Source organism: Pectinophora gossypiella, chromosome 10, assembly GCF_024362695.1.
Source record: "Pectinophora gossypiella chromosome 10, ilPecGoss1.1, whole genome shotgun sequence".
Classification (NCBI taxonomy): domain Eukaryota; kingdom Metazoa; phylum Arthropoda; class Insecta; order Lepidoptera; family Gelechiidae; genus Pectinophora; species Pectinophora gossypiella.
Window position 1 is genome coordinate 6,068,446 of NC_065413.1, and position 23,882 is coordinate 6,092,327.

The window sequence follows — 23,882 nt, forward strand, 5'->3', positions numbered from 1 at the left end:
TTATAAGAGTTGTTTGTGAATATTTCAATCAAGATCTTTTACGCCAAGTGTATCAATATTTAAATGCACATTAACTTACATTTAGAAGCTTTCTTTTTATTATTAATGATGATGTATATAAATATAGAGAATTATTACATTGACGTCAATAAACTCATCAATAAAGTAACTAAACCAAATAACGAAACAATAACAGACTTTATTTCAAATCTATGCCAACACTTAAAATAGGCCATACGAATGTACAGGTATCCAAAAGTTCAGATCTACCCAAGGTCTGGGTATGCCGTTATCGGGCCGGAACGATCACGAGATGGGCGTCAGTATTACCTATTTGGGCTACATCTGCGCTGTTTCCATTGCTTTATAGAGTCTTTACTATTTAAAGTATAATATTGTCATTTCAGATCAAATTTGGTTAAAATTGGGGAAAAACTGTGTTTACTCGATGTTTCATTCTTTACTCACAGCTTTTATGCGATATTACACGTCCTCAATAATGCGACCTCCTACGACACCGATGGCGAGTGAATACCATAACTTCAATAAATTAATTATGTTCTTACATACGCTTACTTTCAGCTAATCTATGTCCTACTCCAGTTTAGTGCCTCCTATTGTTGTCGTGCTTACTTTTCTCGCACGTTTCATCTCTGTAAATATGGAAAGCATGACTCAGAAAGGTCTTCGAAAGTTCAGCGTGGACTCAAGGTCTCGGAAGATGCCGTTATCGGGACAGCAACGTCACGAGGAGGGAGGATGCACTGCCTTATACAGGCACGAGCAGTTTCCATTGTCGTAGGTCAGGAATAGCTTGGGGAGTATTTGTGGCTGAAGATGATATTCTATAAGGAAATTAAGATCTTGATAATAGAATATAAATGAGAAGCGAGCTATTCAAATGACACAAGACAGGTTCTGATAAACACTGACAACAGAAATATATGTTTCTGATTGTAGATGATGGACAAAGATTAAAACGAACTAATTTTAAAGGCGAATTAGTTTAAAAATAAATAACTGGCTTGTGTATAGACAGGCAGACAGGGTCAAAAAATACCCCTTAAGGCTTAAGTGTAATTTTGCGATGTCCAACAAAGGTTAAATTCCAAAGTAAACGCTGTAGATGTAATCTTAATGCCTAATATTATATGAAACAAAGGACAATAAATAATATCAAAAGGAGGCTACACGAATACCTATAGAGTATAGGGCTACAAAGGATGGCCCTAAGCGCTGCACCTTCTAAACCTTAATGATCATTAGCTCAGATACATTAATAGTACTGCTTTAATAGATGCTCTGTGAACACGGGGGTAATTTCAGAACGAAATAGTTTAACAATGCAAATAAATGATTTACTCAAATGATGTACTAGTACTATGTGTTATTAACAGAAATTATAATTTAACATAACATAAACATTTTATAGTAAAAGTAAAAGAACATCAACTTGCCTTAGGAATGTCAGTAATTCATTTGGAAATGGCACTTCACGATTAATTAAATATTCCAACATGTTTAAAAGCTTTTGTAAAACAACAAAGAAAATTATATCTATAAATATGAAAAGACAATGAACCAAGCGATACGGTACTTCTCAGTCTGGCGTCCACATCAAAACTCGTGACTTGCAAGTCACATATTCAATCAAAGCGTTTTGTTTACAAATATTGGAAGTAAATCTCGGTTGCTGTCATCAACAATTGCATTAGCAGAGCTGTCAAAGATATAAAGGCTCGTGCACAAATGGAAACTAGCTGGCAGATCACGAACCGCACTTTACTTATTTTCCTGTAGCAAAGAGCCCGCTGATTGTCTCGTGAGTATCGTGACTAGGGTGGCTAGACTACCGATGGATCCATCGGAAGAGTCAAGGGTATACTTGCTTGTTAAATGAAACATGATTAATTATATTGTCACATACAGCGATGATATACTTGAAATTCTTGCGGTGAATTCAAAAAAGCCTGTTGCTTAAAATACATAAAATAAAAGTAAATAAATACGTGAACTATTACTACAAATTAAACTCAAATTATGGTTGACAACAAAATATGTCATTAGTTGTAGCAAACGTATAAATCAAACGAAAACACCGATAAATATGATCAAAACCATGTATTATTGTAGAATCCATTATTGTAGAAATTAAATGAAAAACGAGGTAAAAACTGCATAGTCACCCTAATATACAGTCGATTTCGATTTTACTAACCAAATAAAGCCGGCATAGATCCGATAGCCATTTACGATGTATGAATTCAGACGATAATGGCTTCAGATTAATATCTTTTTCGAATGAAATCGTAAGTGGTGGACAGACTGGCTCTGGCCGTTTTAGGTTTACGATTAGGCTGCCAGTAGTTATCTTTTATTTTATAACCCACTTAACATTATCTGCCGACAATCTTTTCAATATTTTGAAAGTAATTAACAATGGTACGCGAAACTTTTTGGAGAAATCTGCAGTTTCAATATTGGCCTTAAATTATTCATCAATCCTGTGATCGTGCCTGATTCCTACAAATCAAAAGTACAAATTTCCCGAGCTGCCGTCTAAATGCGAGGTCAAACAGCGTTTAAGTTTTGGCGAGACACGATACGATAATGTCACTGGTTGCGAAAGTCACGCGCCTTGTTCTAAATCACATTTGCGAGCAAAAACGTCGAAATTTTGTCGAGTGCTCGATGGCGAAACAGCGGAAAGAAGTAGTTTGTCCCGTTGTCTCGCTTTGTTTTTTGCTACAATTTTGCTATTATGCGGTTCATTGGGGTCAGAGTGCGTACAGCTCGCTCAATGCGCTGTGGTAACGCCAATTATTGAAAAAGTGAAAGGTTCCGCGGCCTTGGTCCCGAGTGTCAGAGGGCAAAATGGAGTAATCGATTTATGCTCCAATTTGAATGCCTTTTACACTAAAGACCGTATCATTTCTCAAAATGCAGTAATCGCAGTGCGTATTAGGAAATTAGAAAGTATAATGTGATATGATGATGTATTACTGGATGTCACTGGAACTAATAACGTGTGCATCGACTGATTGGTTACGTCAACTTTCGATTTTACGCTTTCGTTGTCATCGATAGGTACACATGATAATTTTGACTCATGAACGTAATTCAACATAACTCAAAGTATCTCTAAATGGAATTCTAGTTATTAAATACATACATACATACATAAACTCACGCCCGTAATCCCTAATGGGGTGGGCAGAGCCACAAGTAATCAAAGACAACTTGCAGCCACTGTTGATACGAATTCCAAAGATGGATAGCTAGTTATTACCCAGCAAAAAAAGAAACATTTCGTTTCTTTTATTAGTATTCTTTGGTAGAGTTTCTTAACGATGTACTTACTAGAATCTAGAACTAAATGCATTACAGAGCACACATTTCATAACCCTAATTTTATTCTACTTAGTGTTCGTAATGACTCACTTAATAAAATTGTGGGTCATGATATAAGGAACAAATAAAATAGGATCAGACAAATTGAATAATTATACATCTGCCTTAATAATTGATGCACCTACATCGAAAATTCATAGTACAGATCAAGGTAAGGCTCTCTATATGAGGCTCTTTCAAAATTATAGAATGAGAGGCGTATGTTTTAATGGAAGTTGCGAGACCAATTAAATAAAGTGGGTTTCTGTGGAGGTCCATGTTTAAGCAATTCTAACGAGATAAACCGAGACCAATCAAGCTTATATGTTTTATCTGTTCGCAATGTGTTACATTTAATTTGAAAACAAGTTGTTAGTAAATCTAATTTACAAACTGAATACCTGAATTGAATCTTTACGCATTCATTACATCTAAATACGGTATCTTGTTAATAGAATATTTATGTATATAAGTAGTTAATTTAAAAAAGACAGGCGTGATACTTTGTGTTTGAGTTCTTTTACCATCACATGAAGTAACAAGTACCTAAATAGATTATTGGATGCTTCTAACTAGACTACCTAAGTAAGTATATTTTTTATTTAACTTTTCTAAGAGTATGCCATACTTTTAAAAATGTAAAATACTGAAACCAAAATATCAAAATCAGCATAACACATTGTAGCTTCAAGTTCATATTAGGCATCAGCTGTTCATTTAAGCCTAAAAGGACATTCATTTTGAGCTAAATTCTCAATTACAAATAATTGAAGAAATCCTATAACAATCCTTAAGGCATTCCACTTTGCCTCCCGCTGAGCTAACTACTGCCACTAAGTTTGTTTCATTACTGGCTTACTAGTTTATTGCCTTGTATTTCCTATTTAGCAGGTCTTTCTCATTATACCTTAGGATTACCAATGGTAGTTCTTGAAATAGGAAATTGAACTTTTACGTGAGAAATCTCATCAGTTTCTAAATCGTAGGTAGTTATAGTTACTCCTATTAAATCAGTCGCATCTGTTCTTGATAGATCTGAATTGTGTTATTTTATACCATTCGTCATATTTAAACATACGTAAAGTCCATACTTGTCCCTCCTTGATTAAATCACAAAATAACGAGGCCTTCAGCGGCTTAATAGTAGTCCTGACACCATTAACCCTTGTTTGATGAGATTGGTCATTGATCTCACAACGAACACGAAAAAAGAAGAAAATCGGTACCAGAAAATGAAAACGATGAAACCCGCAGGTATCAATTTTCCCACCCATCGTCCAAAAATAAGGTTATTTTAAAATGTAAAAGCAAAGCCACTCGGAAAGTTTCCAATAAAATTCACATCTTTTGTTAAGTTTTGTGATAGACTACTTACGCAGTGATTAAGTACCTTTTTATGAAGACATAACCTGAATGGTGGTAGTATAGAAAACAATGCAACATAACGATAGCGCTGTGAGAAGGCTATAATTAGTAATGATACGCCATTTATCATAAAAGTGTTTTCAATTTGATAAAAGTATGAAAGTATTCTCAAGCGCGATGGCTATGCTGAGATTGTTCACGAAATTTCGTATTGAAAAATCGCATCAGGCTATTATGTTTTTTTTTTTTGGAACACTACTTCTGCACTAACTTCTTACTTTGATCCAACCCGCAGTGGAGCAGCGTGGTGGGACGTATATAGGCTTTTATGTAAGGTATATCCATCTCAAGATGAAGTCAGCACCCACGCTTTACCTAAGCTTGTTAGACCGACATGATAAGTGATGAAATGAGCTGTATCGCCGTCTATAAAATTTATCTAACTGTTTTAGTAACCATGTTTAACTTTTATTGTACTTTGAATAAGAATAACTTTCATTTTACGTTTTGTACACATTGTTTTTAAAACCAATTTTCGTATCAAAAATGGCTGCAAGTTTGTAGTTCTGCACTGCACACCCCTTTATGGACTGTAAGCGTGGGATTATGTGTTTAAGTAAAGTACTTATGTTTCGTAGGATTTGCCTCAATGTTATTTTTCCTTTGCATACACGCATTCAGCCGGTGTCGTCCGGAAATAAATTGTTTGAGATTTAATAAAATACTACTAAATCATCGTCTAAGTATCGGAGGCGATAACCAAAGAAGGCAGGTGGACACTAGATAAATCACAATAGTAATACAGAAGCCTCTACAGAAATGCATATTCAATGAAGTGGTTTAGCTTAAGGTTGACAAAGGGAAAGATTTCTCTGAGAGTGCATTAAGAGAAACACAATGTTTAAATGAAATGAGAGCGTTGCACCACACTACAATAAAATTATTTAAAATATTCAACAGTTAAACCTAAAATCCATGGCGAGTACATCACTCGAGCAGTATGACCACTTAGCAAACAGCATTTTGTGAGCATACTGTTCAAATAAAGACGCAACTTCATTTTTAATTATTTTTTCGACATTGTTTACAAAATCATTATTTAAAAGTCTTCTTCTTCTATCGTATGGATTGTGAGGTGGATTACCAACCCCATCGACCCTGGTGTCAGGGTTATTACTGAGCCGCTATAGGCCCCTGACATGACTCGTGTAACGACTACGTACTTACATCAGTAAGTAATAACCGGGACCAACGGCTTAACGTGGCTTCCGAAGCACGGATCATCTTACTTTTTGGATAATCAGGTGATCAGCTTGTAATTTCCTAACCAAACTAGGGATTACAAAATGATTTTTGTTATTTGTCCCCACCGGGATTCAAACCCGGTGCATCCGGATCGTGAGCACAACGCTCAACCACTGGACCACAGAGGCCGTATTTAAAAGTGATTAGTTAGTTACCTACTTACTGTAACACCGCACCGTATAATTATTTACTACCGCCATAGATTTCTTATACTTTAAAGAGACAAAATATTATATTTGATTAAGTCAATCATTCGCCAACCAGCATTTATATGCGTAATTGCTAAGAATTATGCCTCGTTTTAAATAGGCCGTTCATTATACATTATCATAAATAAAATATAATAAATTACCAACTTGTGCACAATTTTAAGCCTCCACGAAGCAACGCCTACGGGCGATCACAATTTGTGGTATAAATAAGCTATAAATAAGAGACATTATTTAGTTCAATATACGACTGCTATTGTACGATGAAACTAGTTCTCAAGAAAGTTTTGAGATGGTATTTATTGTAGGATAGGTCAGGTTTTATTACTTACTGACATATCTGAGAGCTCGGTGAGGTGTAGATATATACGTATTATATCCTATGTTAATACATATTATGATGGATGTACCTATGAGCTTATGTTATGTAACATGAAATATCCAACGGAAAATTGCAATATAATTTAATTCAACATCCCTAATTTAAGAGCCACGCTCTTCTCGGTGTAGCATTCTCCATCCTTGTCTATCAAAGGCCAATTCCTTCACTTCCTTATAAGACACGACGTTCACCTTTTCTTTGATCTGTTCCATGTAAGCTCTTCTTGGTTTGATAATTTAATTATCTAACAAAAATGTTTCTGGTACATAAGTATCAATTAAGTAGTGAACTAATCTCTGTGAAACCAGAAGAAAAACAAGATTAATAACCAATAATAAATCCCGGTGGAGACATATCACAAAAATCACTTTGTGATCCCTAGTTTGGTTAGGACATTACAGGTTGATCACCTGATTGCCGAAAGAAGATGATCCGTGCTTCGGAAGGCACGTTAAGCCGTTGGTCCCGGTAACTACTTACTGATGTAAGTATGTAGTCGATACATGAGCCAGGTCAGGGGCCTTTGGCAGCGCTGTTATAATCCTGATACCAGGGTTGATGAGGTTGGTATTCCACCTCACAACCCACACGATAAGAAGAGAAGACTGTTTAAATCATCTGAAAAGATGGATGAGGCCTAAGTAGTGTGCTTGTTCTTAGTGCCCAATCAGATAACAGAGATCTTGTTTATCATGTGGTAAGAAGAATACTCGTAACCAATCTATTAAATAGTATGCAGTTTTATGTAAAGGCGAGGGCCCAATGCGGCGCATGCAATTTGCATAGGCAGGCACGTACCTAAATAACGTATTAATAAAAGAAATCCACAAGAATATTGACAGTCACCCAAACCTTAAATACCTTTATACTTGCATGAATATAAAAGGCAATGTCACATAAAATAGGCATTGATATGACAAAGTGTGCTCTGCAAAGCATAAAGTATACCTAAGGACCTGTTCCTATTGGCTGGAGACAAACAGCATCGTAAACTATGCTGATTGCTTTAGAAACATCAATAAATTGTGGCTAAGTGAAAAAGGGGTGCGTTGACAACATTATAGGGTATTCATAACCCTATAGAATACTGTCTGATTCTCTGTTAGTTAATGTAGTATGTATTATTCGGACGCTGTGTGTCATAATGTAGGAGCAAAATATGCTAGTATTTAATTCAAAGCTGAGATAATATTTAATGATATTTTATACCCGACATGAATTTTCTTGGCTTAATAATTGTCGTAACATGCCAAGTTGACAGAAATCATAAAGAGAAGATATAGTAATATATGAAGAGTGTAAACTGTCGCATAATTATGATTATTTTGGGTCTTTGATGAGAGTGAAAAAACCCAAAGGGGGTCATAGTAAGTGAAATTCCGTAGTCTCTGCCTACCCTAATGGATAACGGATGTTACGTATGTATCATTAAAAATCCTGTGCGTTCACCTTTTTGATGACTACACTGAAGCATTATTTGTACTTTGTAATACCCAAGTATGAAACATTATAATATACTATGGGATAGTTTGATTAACATTTTCATCTAATCTAGCCTGAGGTGTCCCACTGCAGGGTAAAAAGCTCCTTCCATTTCTTTCAGGATTCTCTCTCTAAGGCTTCCTCCGGCCTTATCAACAAACTTTTTCATAATTAAGGAGATTTATGTTTCAATAAATAATAAAATATAAATAATATACTTTATAACATTTTAATTTAGATCGTAAACAGTCGATAAAGTTCGTCCATGAGCTCATAATAATCTCCTATTTTAACATCCGCATAAAAATACGCGAAAGTCATGAAAATATGCGATGTAATGTAACTAATGGCTGCAACTTTGTTTACACGGTTATAGGAAAAGTAAAGGATCCATTTACAACGTCCGTAGTAAATGAGACTGTAAATTATATTGCATAAGCCGATGCTAGGTACCCAATTCACATGCTTCGTCGGTAAGTTTCGTATATACTATAATTTATTTAATGATTTCACACATTTAGAACATTTGACCCGAAGCTGTGAGTCTTTTGCAATGCATGTATTTTTTATTTAGTTATATTTAGTCGGATAAGAACATAAGCTCTGTTTTCTTTGTATGTCCCTTGTGTATGTTTTATTGTATACAAATAAATAAGCTCACGATTATAGCCCTATTGGGGTAGTCAGAAGTACATCCATCGCAACATGAACTAAGTAGCCAACCGAGCTCGAACTAATTAGCAAAATACAAAACACTATTTATTTACTTACATAAATAAATTAAATAAGTAGAAACTCGTAAACAGTTTAACGAGAATAATAACTAACTACGTGTTTCATCAGAACATATCTCTCACAGCATGTAAAACATAAGTAATTGATTTGATACAATCTCATAACGTAATATGTTACTAACGAATGAAAATTCCCATTCGAAGTCTCAACAGTCAGAATACGAGAATTGTTTTCTATACCAAACATATTTACAAGACACGAAGGCATGCAAAACGCAAACTTTACACCAATCGAATGCAATATTTGACATCAAGCATGTATTACGCTGACAAGAATGCAAATCGACATTATTAGATGCATATCAGCCACATTTCGCTCTTAAAATTACTCGTAGATTATTATTGACTTACGAAATGCGTCCAATAAGTTTTAAGGGCTAAGTAACACGGTGTAGAATTGTGGAAATAATCTAATACCACCTGCCGAACCTGTCGCCTCTCGCATAACGAAGGGCAATTTATAGAGCAAGTATGCGTGGGAGGACGATAGAGGCTGGTCTATATAGAGCCGACGGTTGGAGAATGTATGGAGTAACGGTTGAAACTCTTGCGGTACTCGGACACTTCATTGCAAAATATTAAAGCTTTATATTAACGACAGCGATACACATAAAACAGTCCTTGCTTACCGTAGATGGTAAGTTGATAGTTTTCGAGTTTTGTCCGCTGTTTCTTCCTATTTATTCAATGTAATGTCGTGTAATTGTAGTGCACTACACAAGTTTATATTTTTTATGAGATACAAATTAAAAATACATTAACAAATACATTTCATTTAACTACAGTTGTACAACACACACAATATTGAAAACAACTTTAAAAAAATAAAAATAATTTTAAGTAAAAAATGCCTTCCAGATCACCCATCACAGTGAAGAAAAGCCCCAGAACACTGGCCACGTTACCTCTCTGCACCGCCAAACTGACTGCGCAAAATAACTGCCAGCTCTAGGATCAGACGTTGCCTCAATGAGGCACGCTGAAATCGTGTTTAAAAATTGACGCGCACAATTTAATATAAATTTTAGTACCTACACATTGTCCATGGTTTGATATTTTTGCAAAACATTTATTTATTAAAAACGATTCTATGTGTAGCTTATAAAATGTCAAATTAATTTAACCTCAAAACGTTCATGATTTCATGTTCCAAAAATTTTCATAATCAGAAAGAACTTTAATCAGAAAGATAATATAGTTAAATATTTTGCATCTTTCTTATTCAATATACAAAGTGAACTCTAACAATTGCAGTGTATGCTAAACGCGGCTTTATCTTTCGACCGGTGTCCACTCTGTCAATTGTGTTGAAGATCTTGGGAAAATTCAAAATAAGCTAAACTGGTATGAAATGCAGCGTTGGACCCTGCTATGATTCATGAGACGCAGCGCAAGCGCACTGACAACCGATGCTGATTCGTGTCAACAGAAATGTTTAGTATTTAGTGGTATAATATAATGTGTTGAAATATGTGGATAGAAGCCGGAAAATAATACAAAGAAAAACGATGACGAAGTAACTGAAAATGAAGAAAGAAACTATCAAAGTTTGTGTAAGCAAATAGGTACAACGAAAAGCAATAGCTTGAGTGTTCAGGTATTTAGAGTGGTATTTAAATATTAAACGAGGTTGCTAAAATGTGGTCGGAGTTGTTTAGTTTACTAGTGCAGATAATGTGAAGAGAATTTATGGACCATTACTGAAATGTATCGATTAAATAGATTTAAATGATCGGCTTATATAAAAAAATTACATGCTCAATTCAACGAATTACCTACTTCAGCTATGATAATCCTATGTTAAATCCAATCTACAAAATGTTCAATTTTTAGCAGAACTGAGTTGATATAAAGTGCAATTTTCCGGCGCAAAAGTATGGAAATGAAAACTATTTAAAAAACACTAAAATTTTCATGATTTTTCCGACAGGAAATTCCACTTGATATCAACTAAGAATCATGGTCTGAATTTATCCCCATGAGTATTCGTTACGGTGTCACTAACAACCATATCTACTTGTATGCATATCTACGTGTACGTACTTGTAAAGTATAGAATTATTAATGAAAATAATTTAAAAATACAATAAAATATCATGAAAGTTGCGAAAATTCCACTTTATATTAACTCAGAGTCATTTTCTGAATCATCCCCATTAGTTAGTATTCGTTACGATGTCACAAACACCCTGCATTTATCATTCTGAAACCCAGCGCGTGGTAAAAATACTACCCACCTCATTAGTCAAAGTGTGCTGCCTATGAAAAGCTAAGCATCTTTTCTTAGAGAAATAAACATACTTCAGAGTGAATCATTGACATCTCAGCCTAGCAATATTTTAAACAACAATCACGAACTCACACAAATTGATTCATTAGACGTTTCGATCGGCCCACAGATATTCGAGAGATATGCAAAACGGCACACTTTATCGCTTTAAGGATAAGAGAAATATTTACATTTACACCGACCGAATGTATGGTTCGGACACCCATGGTTTAACATCTTACTACGAGTAGGTCCGTAGTCGTAAATTGACTCCGTGTTCAGCCACCAAGCTCTAAAGGTCAAACGTGAACAGGAGGTAGAGAAAGGCAAAATTGTGTCGATTATAAACAAAATGTTAAAATCATAAATATAATTGGGATTTCCGATGATCTGAACTTGAGTCAAAAACGGCTCTGAAAATAGGTATTATTAGTTACGTAATTTTAGATGTGAATCATTAAAATTATGATGCCACAATAGCATTAAATGTCCTCTACATATATGGACAGATGTACCTGTTATGAATTTGAGGTAAGAAATGTAATATTTTTAGTATAGTGGAAATAAATAATACAATATTAAGGAGTACATGTTGCAAATAAATCTAAAGAAAATGATAACACATTTCTTTTTTTTTCTTCTTTTTATTTTTTACATATTTCCTCACCTTATGGTTGTTTGGAAGAAATCGCTCCAAGCAAAAAAAGGCTGCCGTTTTCCATGTACTTAGTTAAGAGTATTTTTTGGTGCAATAAAGTATATTTGTATTTTATTGTATTGTAATACTGGAAGCGTTGATAACTATGAAGATGTTAATATTTAAATCAGGAAGTTAGTTTCAATCCTGTATATAATATTTTATTTATGTTATAATACGATGACGATTTTTAAATTAACAGGTACGGATAATAGTAAGGAATAATGAAAAACATCGTAAAAGTTACGATTAATACTCATCTTTCCATTGAACCCTAAATAAACTTTACTGGCAGGTAATATACAATTCAAGTCAGGACCAATCCTCCAACTAAAGCATTTATAACCTTTGACTATTTTATGATGTGATGACCGATAGCTGTCGTTAGCAATACTGAAACAGCCGCTCGAGGTTTCAACAACTCACTAAGCCCTTAGTCGTAAATTGCTGACAGGGTACAACTGTTGATCAAAGGGTCAGATGTGAGACGGCTTGTCGAATAAAGTTCCGATGGGCAAGAAGACGTGATAACGAGTGATGTAGAATGTTGTACTGCTTTGGTCCGACAGAGGCGAACTATTGCTGGTTTGTTTGTTTCTATACGAATTTCTATATGAAAATTATGATTACAAGATACGTGTAAGAGCGTTAAAAAAGCTGTTAAATATATACATAGGTAGTATAGGTATGAACACCTACTAGACTATCACTCTTGATTCAAGACCGGACATGCAGGAAAAATAAAAATATTGCTATTCAATTCGTAATCTGTGTCATGTAGTATTAGGTACTTAATAAAATTTAATTATACTTACTACTCCAATACTTAATGTAATAGTAAAGCTAAAGGTTAATACATGTAAAATCGCTTTATTAACTATTAGGTGTATTAGCGTTTACTGTACTATAAAATTACACGGTACTTTAAAATTTTCCATGTAAGAGCTTTGTAACTGCACAAGTAATTTTATGTGTCAATAAATAAAACATTCAGCTTTGGTGCATTTATCTTAGCAAACTAACCGTGTAGTAGTGGTGAATGCCTTTCATACAGAATACGCAAAACGGGTGCGACATTGGGCGGGCATAAACGTAAAAGAGTCGGTGAACATTATAATTTTAGCATTAAATTTATACACCTCGAACACCGCTACAGCTGTGATAAGAACATTTATAATAATTAGGTTACTTTGGATGACAATGGTAACTGACTATTGCATGCAGATTAAACAACTGAAAACCTATAGGAATCTTAACTTAAAAATCCTCGAGTATCGGAAGGAATGTTTTGCAAATGTTTGTAGTCATGTTGTACAGAGCTTCTGCACTTTTACACAGGCCGGATGACCGCAAGATACGGAAGAGGGACAGGGAACAGTAAATGACAATTTTCAATAAAGAAATGTTAACCAATACTTAAATAAACTTAATATAAAATACGTTATTTTGTTATGCTAACATAGAACAGTTTGCTATCTTATCGCGATCAATGACGTTAGTGTGAAAAAGCACAGTGTAACAGAACACGCATGCTCGATTCCGAAAGCGAAGACTCGACCTACGGCGGCCTACTTAGGTACCAGCTTGTTTGAAAGTAGCGTTATTACAGACTAGGCTAGCGATAACCCTTTTGTTTCTAAAGAGTTTTCAAAACAGACTGAATTGTACGCTGATCTGTAACAAAGTATACAAATTTGACATAGCTTTGAGAATACCGCATAAATTTTTGCGCTTTTAAAGATACAAAACACCTTGCAGCACCATTTAAGATAGGAAAGCATATCTGGTCAACGATTACTTTGGTTTGGTAAATTGTTAGTTTTACTTTGATTTAATTTTAAATGAATGATTATCACAATAAAAGAGTAACATGGGGCAACTTTTAACATAATGGAGATTGAATTTAAGAGGGGGCATCTAGGTCACTGCTCATTTTTAACTAATTATGGCTGATAATACTGTTGAATTCAATGTTCCATAACCGACAATCATTTAACAATCATTTATATTAAGAACACTTTTTACCAAATTCACGGACCGTTTTAATTGCTCTAATAGTCCAATTCTCAGATCATTTCAAACCAATGACTCGAGAAAACAATGGCATGGTTAGTATTGCGATATTTCTTATGTAATACTAAAGAAATATCTGAAGTCTTTTATAAATTCAGTAACAGAAAAACATTGTAGATGTACATTTGAACGATTTTAGATATTTTTTGTAACAGCTTATCGATTACCTTAACGATTGCAATTCGATAAATGTCTATCCAACCAGTCTAAAAATGTCGTTAGATTTTTATAAGGCTTTTTATCCAGGTATGATCTAGATTGTTACCGGTGCTTACCACATAACTAGAGGCGAAATCGTTTAAGTTGATGTTTAGATAGAGTTAGAAAATTAGATAGGCATCTCGTTTCAAGTTATTAAAGTAGTATGTCCAGTGACTATAATCAGCTTACGTACTAATAATGTTGTATACATACTAGGCACCCGAAGCTCAAGAAATGCTCTTTTAAGCGTAAAAATAAGTAAATGCCTTTGGTAAAATGTAACAAAACTCAAAAAATCGAGCTTTGGATTATTAAACAAAGCCTTCACTTTAAAATACGGAAACGCAATGACGTCACTAACTCAATAAGTAACGGTCCGTTCGCACTGACCAATTTTAGCGAGCGCGCCCACAGGCGAAACCAAACATTGTTATTTCTGATATAACAGGAAGCCGCCACTTACACCACTGCGTAACAAAACCGGGAAAAATTGACGCCATTCCAAGAGATTCCAAGACATGAAGAAACGTTAAGCACGAGGAGACGCGGTTAGGTTCAAATTATGTTTATGTCACAGTAAACAAAGTGTTGTCCTAATGGAGCTGAAAAAATGGGAAAAACTTAAACATTATTATGATGACTTGTTTCTAAAAATTGAAAGAGACGAATATTGTTTTTGCATAGTGCACAAAATGAGGAAAACGCAGCCAAAGAAAGTTGTCTTAATATAGGTAAACAAGTTCGTAAAAACCAACATTTTCTTTTCTACTAGTGCTCCCAAGGGTCTCGTTAGTACTAAAAAGCTAAAGTAAAAGTGACTTGCCATTTTATAGGCTTGGCAGTTTCCCCTTTGACTCGAATGTCACTATTACAGAGATGGAACGTAAATTAAAATAAAGTGCTTTCTCGCATGTCCCTTCCGGATCTGACAAAACGATTATTGAGATTTGCAACATCTTTACAGCCATAATGAATATGAATATTAATGTAAGTAGTAAGGAATTAGTTAAAGAGAAATGGGATGACCAAGAAGAGCTTACCTAAAATAAAAGAGATGGCGAACGTCGTGTCTTAAAAGGAAGTCAAAGAGGTGACTATGGATCGACAGGTTTGGAGAATGCTACACTGACAAGAGCGTGGCTCTTAAGTTAATTATGATAAGAAATTAGTTAGTATATTGAACACCGTAACAAAAAATTACATGTACAATATCAAATTACAGGAAAACAACACGCTTTCCATAAAATATACATAAATATAATATTATTAAGTTTATATTTTAAAATTGCGAGCGCACTCATAAATCAAAAGGTGCAAACTTCACAGCCAATTAGGTATTATTAGCTTCTTTGTTGCGCGTCCGTGCAATAAACGGCTTACCCTAAAACAACGTTATTTGAAATACCGTAATAGTAGGGCGCCGATACTCCAGTAGCGAAACGTGAGCGATAATTTAGCGATAGTCCCGAACGGTACCTAGATCGTTTACGTATCGTTTATCGGGGATCGGCACGATTGGAATTTAGAGTCGGCATCGTGTCGCTATCGGACCGATTGTGGACCAATCTATGCAGCATTGACGTTGATAGAGATATTTGCTTTGTTAACTCTTTAAAAAACGTTTGTATCCGAATGTGTCTCGATTAAATCAAAGAATGTTGTAGTCTGCCGTCATTTTGCAACGTTCTGTTATAATATGCTTTTATATCAGGTATTATTCATGTTTCTAAATTATATTCATTCATACGTGTATTGCCTTCATCGACTTCAATAACAACTTAATATTCTAAAGCAGAGAACAATAACCAATTTCTACCATTATCACGATATGATTATAAAGCACTTAACTAGTTTTTGCTACCCTTAAACAATATGGCAGGTACAAAATAAGCTATTATCTTTAAAGCCAGATGATACTAGGCAGTCATAAAAACAGGGCATAAAAAAGTGTTATTTAGATCACATAGTACTGATCACGTCTACATAACCATGCTCAATGTTATTACGAATCGGTTATCCTATCACAATGAAGTCAGCAAAATTCGTTTTATTGGGACTTGAAGCACGCGAAGATATAAAAAAATCTTTCGATCGTATTTTTAAACTGATTTTCTTTCTTACATTATATCGATTATATTAACTTTAATTACTTTTCTTGTCTGCTTAGGGTATAATTTCCATGCTCATTGCCTTTCAACTTCCTTTTTTTATTTATTGTAATTTCTTAAAGTACTTATATCTTCATTGAACTTATTGTTATTTCGTTTATTCATTCACGCAAATAATAGAAGCCTATCAAAACACAAATTAACATACATAAACATAAACAGCCTATATACGTCCCACTGCTGGGCACAGGCCTCCCCTCAATCAACCGGAGGGGGTATGGAGCATACTCCACCACGCTGCTCCACTGCGGGTGCCTCCACCAAACACAAATGAAGATTGAGTCAAAATATTTTCATAGCCAACCCATACAAAATGTTTGTATTTTTGTGTAAACGAATATTTTTGAATTTGGTTAACGTGAGAAGGCGTCAAAAGCCGTCACCGTTGCTGTTGTGGCCAACGGTTCTGCCAAAACTAGGACAAGCGTATGCTGTCAGACGGGTATTCAAAATACACGGGTATTAATTACAAGACAAACTTTCTTGGCCTCGTGCATTGAAAAGTTAAACAGTGAGAACTGGCCGAGTAATGGATTTCGGTACTGGATTGCCGTTGTTTGGGTGGGAAGTGTTAGTTAAAAATTTCTAAGCTATCCAATAAGAAGGAACCATAAATAATAATAACAAGAACCCTGTGTAGTAAAATGTAGATCATAGTATTCAACTGTAAGCTTTCTCAGATCTAAATAACATACACGCTCGTGAACCCTCATAGCATGGACAGATTGACAATGAATTAGAAGCCATTTATGATTTCAAAGTCCTAAGGTGGATAATGATTAACGAGCGGTGTCAGATGATGAGACCATTATCCATAATAATACATAACAATCCCTTAGTTGACGGACTGAAATAATAGCATCATGACGTTAGAATTTTTTTTTATTCTTACTTATCGGTACCATTCTGCTGAAATAAATATTTGTTACAAGTGTATATCTTTCGAGAAATATTATAATACTATCATGGGTCAGACACTTTTAAATTAAATGACACATCAATAAAAATCTCGAAATTGTTATGAGTTACTGCTAATGACATAATTGAGAGAAAATACCGGGTTTCTCTAATGTGACAAGAAATAATATATTTCCATTAATCAATTAAAGAGTCGACTCATCCATTCAATATGCATATTAAATTAATTAATTAATTTAGTTTATTTCAAAACTCGAACTTCTTATGAAACATTTATTGTGCAATCTCTAAATGGCCAGTGCTAAAATTTTCAGCAGAAACAAACCTGTTTTCGAGAGAGTGCCATGAGGTTATAATATAATGATATTGTGTAATGTTATACCCTAAAATGTGTAAACTTTTCAACCAAAATTAATTAATTTGTTTTGAATTGTATATGTTTTTTTTTATTATCAATTACATAAAAAGTTTACTTGCCGAGCTTGCCAACGTCAATGCATAGAGGTGAGTGAGTTATAGGTGTGGCGATACTGGCTGGAGAAATTTAAAAAATATGAAATTGGTTGAAGGATAAATGTAGTTATGTAGCAAATATGGTTGAACATGATTCTTAACGATAAAGCTTTGCAAGAGTAATGTATAACCCATTTTTCGGATATTCGTAATTATTATCCTTTTCAGATTACATCATAAACTGCTTATTTTTTGTACATCTTCCTACCAACATAAAAAAGCAATTAATCAAACTAGGCTTCATTAAAAAGTAAACGATTATTCGCTTGACCGCAGATTAAAAATGATGAGACCCAATGGTAACGGTGCATAAACGTCAATCTTTAACGGTAAACTTAAAATCCATAGTAGATTAGGTAACTAACCACCGAAAAGGTATTGCCACATCGGAATGCAAAAAGTTCAAGGTTGCTTAAAATAATATAACACCTAGTCCAGTTTTTAAAAGGAATAAAAAGCGAGAAAGTAGGTAAGTTTTTAGGTGGTCCTATTGTTATTATTTACGCCTATTAGCTTTTAGGACGTAGACAACAAAATATAACTAGTGAAGCTCATAGGGAAGGCCATCAAGTATATTACAGATACGGTAATTTATTTGAGAAAAATAAATACTTGTGTATAACATAATAATGAATTATAAATTATAAAGCTTGTCAACAAGTTTTTATGACAATCGAAACAGCGTGAGCCATAGGAGGTCTACCCAGAAATGTGTCGATTTGATTTATTAAAATTTTGTTAGAAACACGTTTGCATGCAATTCAACAGACTCATTCGGTCATAAATATGGCTAAAACATTGAAAAAGATATTATAAAATATTTTTGTTAGGTATGTACTTTTGGCTCTGCAATCGTGCCAAGAGCCTTTGAATCTCAAAACAACTTTACTATTTTTACAAAAGCTAGTTTGTCTAATGCATACGTATTACGCACTTGGCGATCTCTGTAACTTTGCTGGTTCTTACTTGGAATACAAATGTAGGGCGCAGCACTTTCAGAGAATAGATGACTGTACCCTTAGTGATGTATTGATGGTTTCAAGTACCGTATTTACGAGTATCTTGCTCTTATCTGTATCTTTATGGGGAGTTTGTTATTCTGTTTTATTCTCAATGCGACAAGGAGGTCAGACTTTAATTAAGATATTACTGATCGTGTTTTTGCAAAAAAATCTTTATAAAGTTTAGAATCTGATTATAAATAAGTATCTCTAAAGGTTAGGTATCTATGCAGGTCGTACTTATTAGGTAGGTATGTACCTATATAGTTTTAAAAACATTAATATTTTACTTTTTTTTAAATATTTTTTGATATTATAATATAACATAATTACACAAATGTTGTAATTATATTAATTTGTCAAAATAATATATAATAATGATAATAGATAATATAACCATAACTATAGGTGTGCATATGTACATAGTCAATTTTTTTGTTGGTTTTTTGGAGTAAGTGTTCAAAAAAGCAAGGAACGCCAATGTTTATACACTTTCATCTTGTTGACGGAAAACCTAATATCAGTACACAACTACAAACGTATGAAACAGTACTAAAAGAGCTAAAATTGAATAACAAATTACACGCTCAGGTACAAACATGCTCAGTAGAGCCAAATAGCTTAGATTTCATAATTCAATTTCCTCACGAACAGAAATCCCGTTTTGATTTTCGCTAGTAAATTTATCAAGGCAATTATAAATTCCCTTCGCTCCTGCTCCAATCAAGTATCTGGTACAGTATTATCACTAGAACGAGGGCAGTCCGGACCGTTACCTACAAACCTGATGATGGAAACATAAGGGCGACTGAAGTGAGCGTAGCCGACGGACCCGTACTTTGAAAGAACATTTAGGTATATAGCAAAAGTTTGGCTATTGTTCCCAAAACAGAGTGACTTGAACTTTGTATAATTTTATTAAAATGTATTATTTGTTAACTAAAAAGTTTGTTACTTTAATAAAAAGCGAAAGTTGTGTGTGTGTCAGGATTGTATTATTTCGTGGTCTCTGCTTATCCCAACGGGAAAAAGGAGTGGTCTTATTTATGTATGTGTAGTAATACATAGTTTTGTAGTCACTTTTTTGTAACAATAATCAAACAATAATAATAATAATCTGGGGTCCTTTAAATCACGGATGAATAGGCATTTTCTGGGTAAGCTCGTTCCAACGTCGATCTCTCCTTCTCCTCGTGGAAGAACGAAGTCAAGAGCAAACCCATCTTAATTAAAAAAAAACATATTTTTCAGTATAAAATACAAAAAAAACTGAAATTCCTTTTGAACTAAGCGTGCAATTATTTTCTAGGTTGTATAAAAATCAATATAACATTAACAAATTATTTCCCAAGATATCTTAAAATGAATGTCAAACGGTAACCAAAAGCAATACCTTTCAATACTTCCAATTATACGAATGAATGCTTAACTGCTCAAAGCATTGCATTCACCACAAAAAGTGCAGGTGCAAATAGATTGCAACCAATGATGCGCACAGAAGCGAAACTTATTACCTGTTATCGCATTATGCATTACCAAACGAAAGCTATTAACACTTATGTTACATCCATTATTAATTATGTTCTTTATTATAAATATCTACTTAGGCCGCCTTTGCCCACCTTAGAATAAGTTTACCCTGTAAATGTTTTGTGAATTTGTGTGCAATAAAGTGTTTTATTATTATTATTATTATCTACTTAGCTCGAGTGGCATGACAAACACTGTCGATAAGAACGACGAAATTGATACAGAGATTGCTAACTCTTCTATGTAGCATTATTGCGGTTGTTAATCGATTAAATTATGATAGTGTTTATAAAAAAAACACTTTTCTTAAAAAAATCACTTTTCTTATCAGATGAATACAGCATTGAATGATCCCACACACCGTAACGTCCAAACTACAGACCCGTATATTCCCTCACAGACGTTCAACTCTGGTATTGCCATTGTAAAAGACCTTATTAGCTCGAAAGGTTCGTGTTTCTGTGAAAGATTTACCTAATGCGATTTCAGAGTAGCGTGCAGTTTTACGTGGGGTCCATGTCGATTTGGTAGTCAATGAGGCTCCGCTTATTTAGCAGGAGTAAGTTAGTACGAGTAATAGTACCAAGGAATGGAATACCCAGTAAGTAACGGAAATAGTTGCAAGAATAAATGCTGATAGAGGAATGTTAATATTGTAACATAAAGTAAATGTTCTTACAGTTAAAGACGTGATTTGCTTAAAGATAAGTGTGGAATAAGTAGTTGGATTATAAGGCGCTCCATTGGCGATAAATAATTCGTTGGAGGCATTTTAATATTAAAACATAGGTGAAATGGATCTCCACAATGTCTTAGCAGAAGACAGAGAGCTTATTAACCTATATCAGGCAAGGGTTATTGAGTAGCTAAATGTTATCAGAGATTGTCTGCTAATGTCACCAATAAATATCTGATGATTCTTTTATTAAGTCGACTAAGTCCCTTTAACTTTAAAAATTGCGCCATTATTTACTTTGTAATATTTCTAACTTAAACTAACCTTATTGAGTTTTTTATTCTATAAAACGTTGTTCATATTGTTAGCATCTTTTCCAAGGCGTCCACGTTTCGCCATCGTCTATTTCCTGTCAGGGAGGCTAAAAAAGCCACATTGAAGCAATTCATCTGAAAAAGCAATATTGCTATTTGTCATTTGTTGTCATTGCAAACTTATTATTATACGCGCAACTGTCAAATGGCAATGTTGCTTTTTTGATTAGGTAATTGTTTAAATCTGGCAATTTTTACCGCCAGGTCCCATCATTAATTTAAATTGATTGTATAACAACATATCAAGTTTTTAAATAGATATATGCGAACAAAAAAGGTAACGCCCTCTTGTCAAAGCAGCTAACACGACAAACCAGTCTTTGAAATACATAATCTAATATATAACGCATCATTTCACATGATTACACTACGGTTTTTTTTGTATATAACTCATGCACATTCACTTTCCAACATTAGGCGGTCAGTCACATAACTTATGCAATGTTAGCTTTTTTACGAAGTCAAATGTTAATGATATTTGGTTTATGACTGTGTGGTTTTCGGCGAATTTTTGTTTGTTTGTTGATTTTTATAAGGACATAATGGTAGTGTCAGGTATGAGTAATTTAAAGATTACCTAAACCATTTTGTAGGAGTCAACTTAGTGATTACGTCCTTTTTGTCCAATGTGTTGTATGTAAGTGATAATAAGAACTCAAAGTATTTGAAACCAATGCTAATATAAAAATAAGTTGCACCGGATAAAGTTATAAGCGTAAGTAATGTCAAACATAATCATTATATAGAACATTCTGTATTATAATTGCCACTTAATCCATGTCAGGAGTCGTTAAACCGAGACAGAAGCAAAGGCGGTACGTATCTAACAACTAGATTCAGAAGGGTTTATTGCAACCCACATAATGATCTTCAAAGGCTTAGGAGACCACCCTCTTGTTAATTGCGGAAATGCTTCAGTAGCGAACCTTTTATGTTACACTAAAACGCGTGCATAAATGGCAATTCATGTAGGTACACGTTTATGACATAAACATAAAGTGTAGATTCCAGAGATAGTATTCTAAGATTACGATCATAATCTCCTGTTTTTGATAACCATCTTTATTCCTCCGTATTAGTCATGTAGTCAGACGACCACCTGCTATATTTATTTTAAAATATATATTAACCCGATCCCAAGGTGCCAGATATCTACCTACTATTATAATCAAAAGGTAATTACTAATGCAGTTACGCAGAATGCAGGTTATGTTTTATATTACTACCCACATTTGTAAATATTTCGCTGTATTTTATGAAATAAATATTTTGCATTTGTATTGATTCGTGGTCAGTATCCATGAATGGGTTAAAGATATATTCTGAGTTAAATAAGACCATAGGACTAAAGACTCAAGAACTTTAAACGGTGTGATAACTGGCAAATATGTTATTTACTACCCTGAAAATCTCGACCAAGTAAGCGGTGTGTGGACTATGATCCATCCCCCTCGGGTTGATCAAGGGGACGTTTTCATCTTCTCTCGTGTATGTTGTTAGACCAATGATCGATCTCAACAATCGTGGTCGCAAGGTTACTATTGAAACATTTTATTTACTTATTTATGATTATTAAGATGTTCTCCTTAGTACAAATGAAGTCAGAACGATGTTGTAACCCATTAGTTGACTTATACGAAATGTTATAATAATCTATCAAAGATTTTAGATAAGAAATTAGCTGAACAGGTATTTTAGTCTAAAAACTCAAAACTAAAGAAAAAAGAAGGTCATGCAAGATTTTTAATGTTGTCTAGTTTCTTAATAGTAAAGGTTACATTCCTTGTTATGATGAGGTCAGTACTGGCATCATCAACTTAAAATATATCGCTTTACATTTATAGAAACACGAATAAGTCATAATCGGCAACTTTGATCATACTCGTAGTAATCATCTAGTTGTAGTGACGTAACTTACCCATCTACATTTTAATACTTTTTAATGATCATGCAAAAACCTACTTGTTGGAAACAACTGAAGTCAGCTTTTCTCTTGTACTTTTTTTAGATACACCATGTTTTATATTTCTGTAATAAGGATAACAAACAATCAATGGTTCATCATATGTCACTGTAAGCTTATAGAGACAATAAAATACTTGTTTCGGGAGTGTTGAACGCTTTAGCGAAACAAACTATGTGGTCCAGTGGTTTGAGCGTTGGGCTCACGATCCGGAGGTCCCGCGTTAACATAAATCACAAAAATCACTCTGTGATCCCTATTTTGGTTAGGACATTACAGGCTGATCACCTGATTGTCGAAAGTAAGATGATCCGTGCTTCGGAAAGCACGTTAAGTAGGTCCCAGTTACTACTTACTGATGTAAATGAGTAGTCTTTACATGATCCATGTCAAAGGCCCTTGGCAGCTCAATAGTAACCCTGACACCGGGGTTGTTGGTGTTGGTAATCCACCTCACAACCGACACGATAGAAGAAGAACTTTAAACTACCTAATAAAGTCTTTTGAGTCCTTACTTTTGATGGAAAAATGACCTTTAATATTAACTTGTAATGCATATTCTCATATTCATT

General features: G+C 34.2%; 1 protein-coding gene across 2 annotated transcripts in view; it reads right to left on the bottom strand.

Annotated features, from left to right (window-relative positions):
- Positions 1 to 23,882, bottom strand: part of LOC126370195 (cadherin-99C) — a 109,680-nt gene that overhangs the window by 37,326 nt on the left and 48,472 nt on the right. The gene's annotated exons all lie outside the window — the stretch shown is intronic.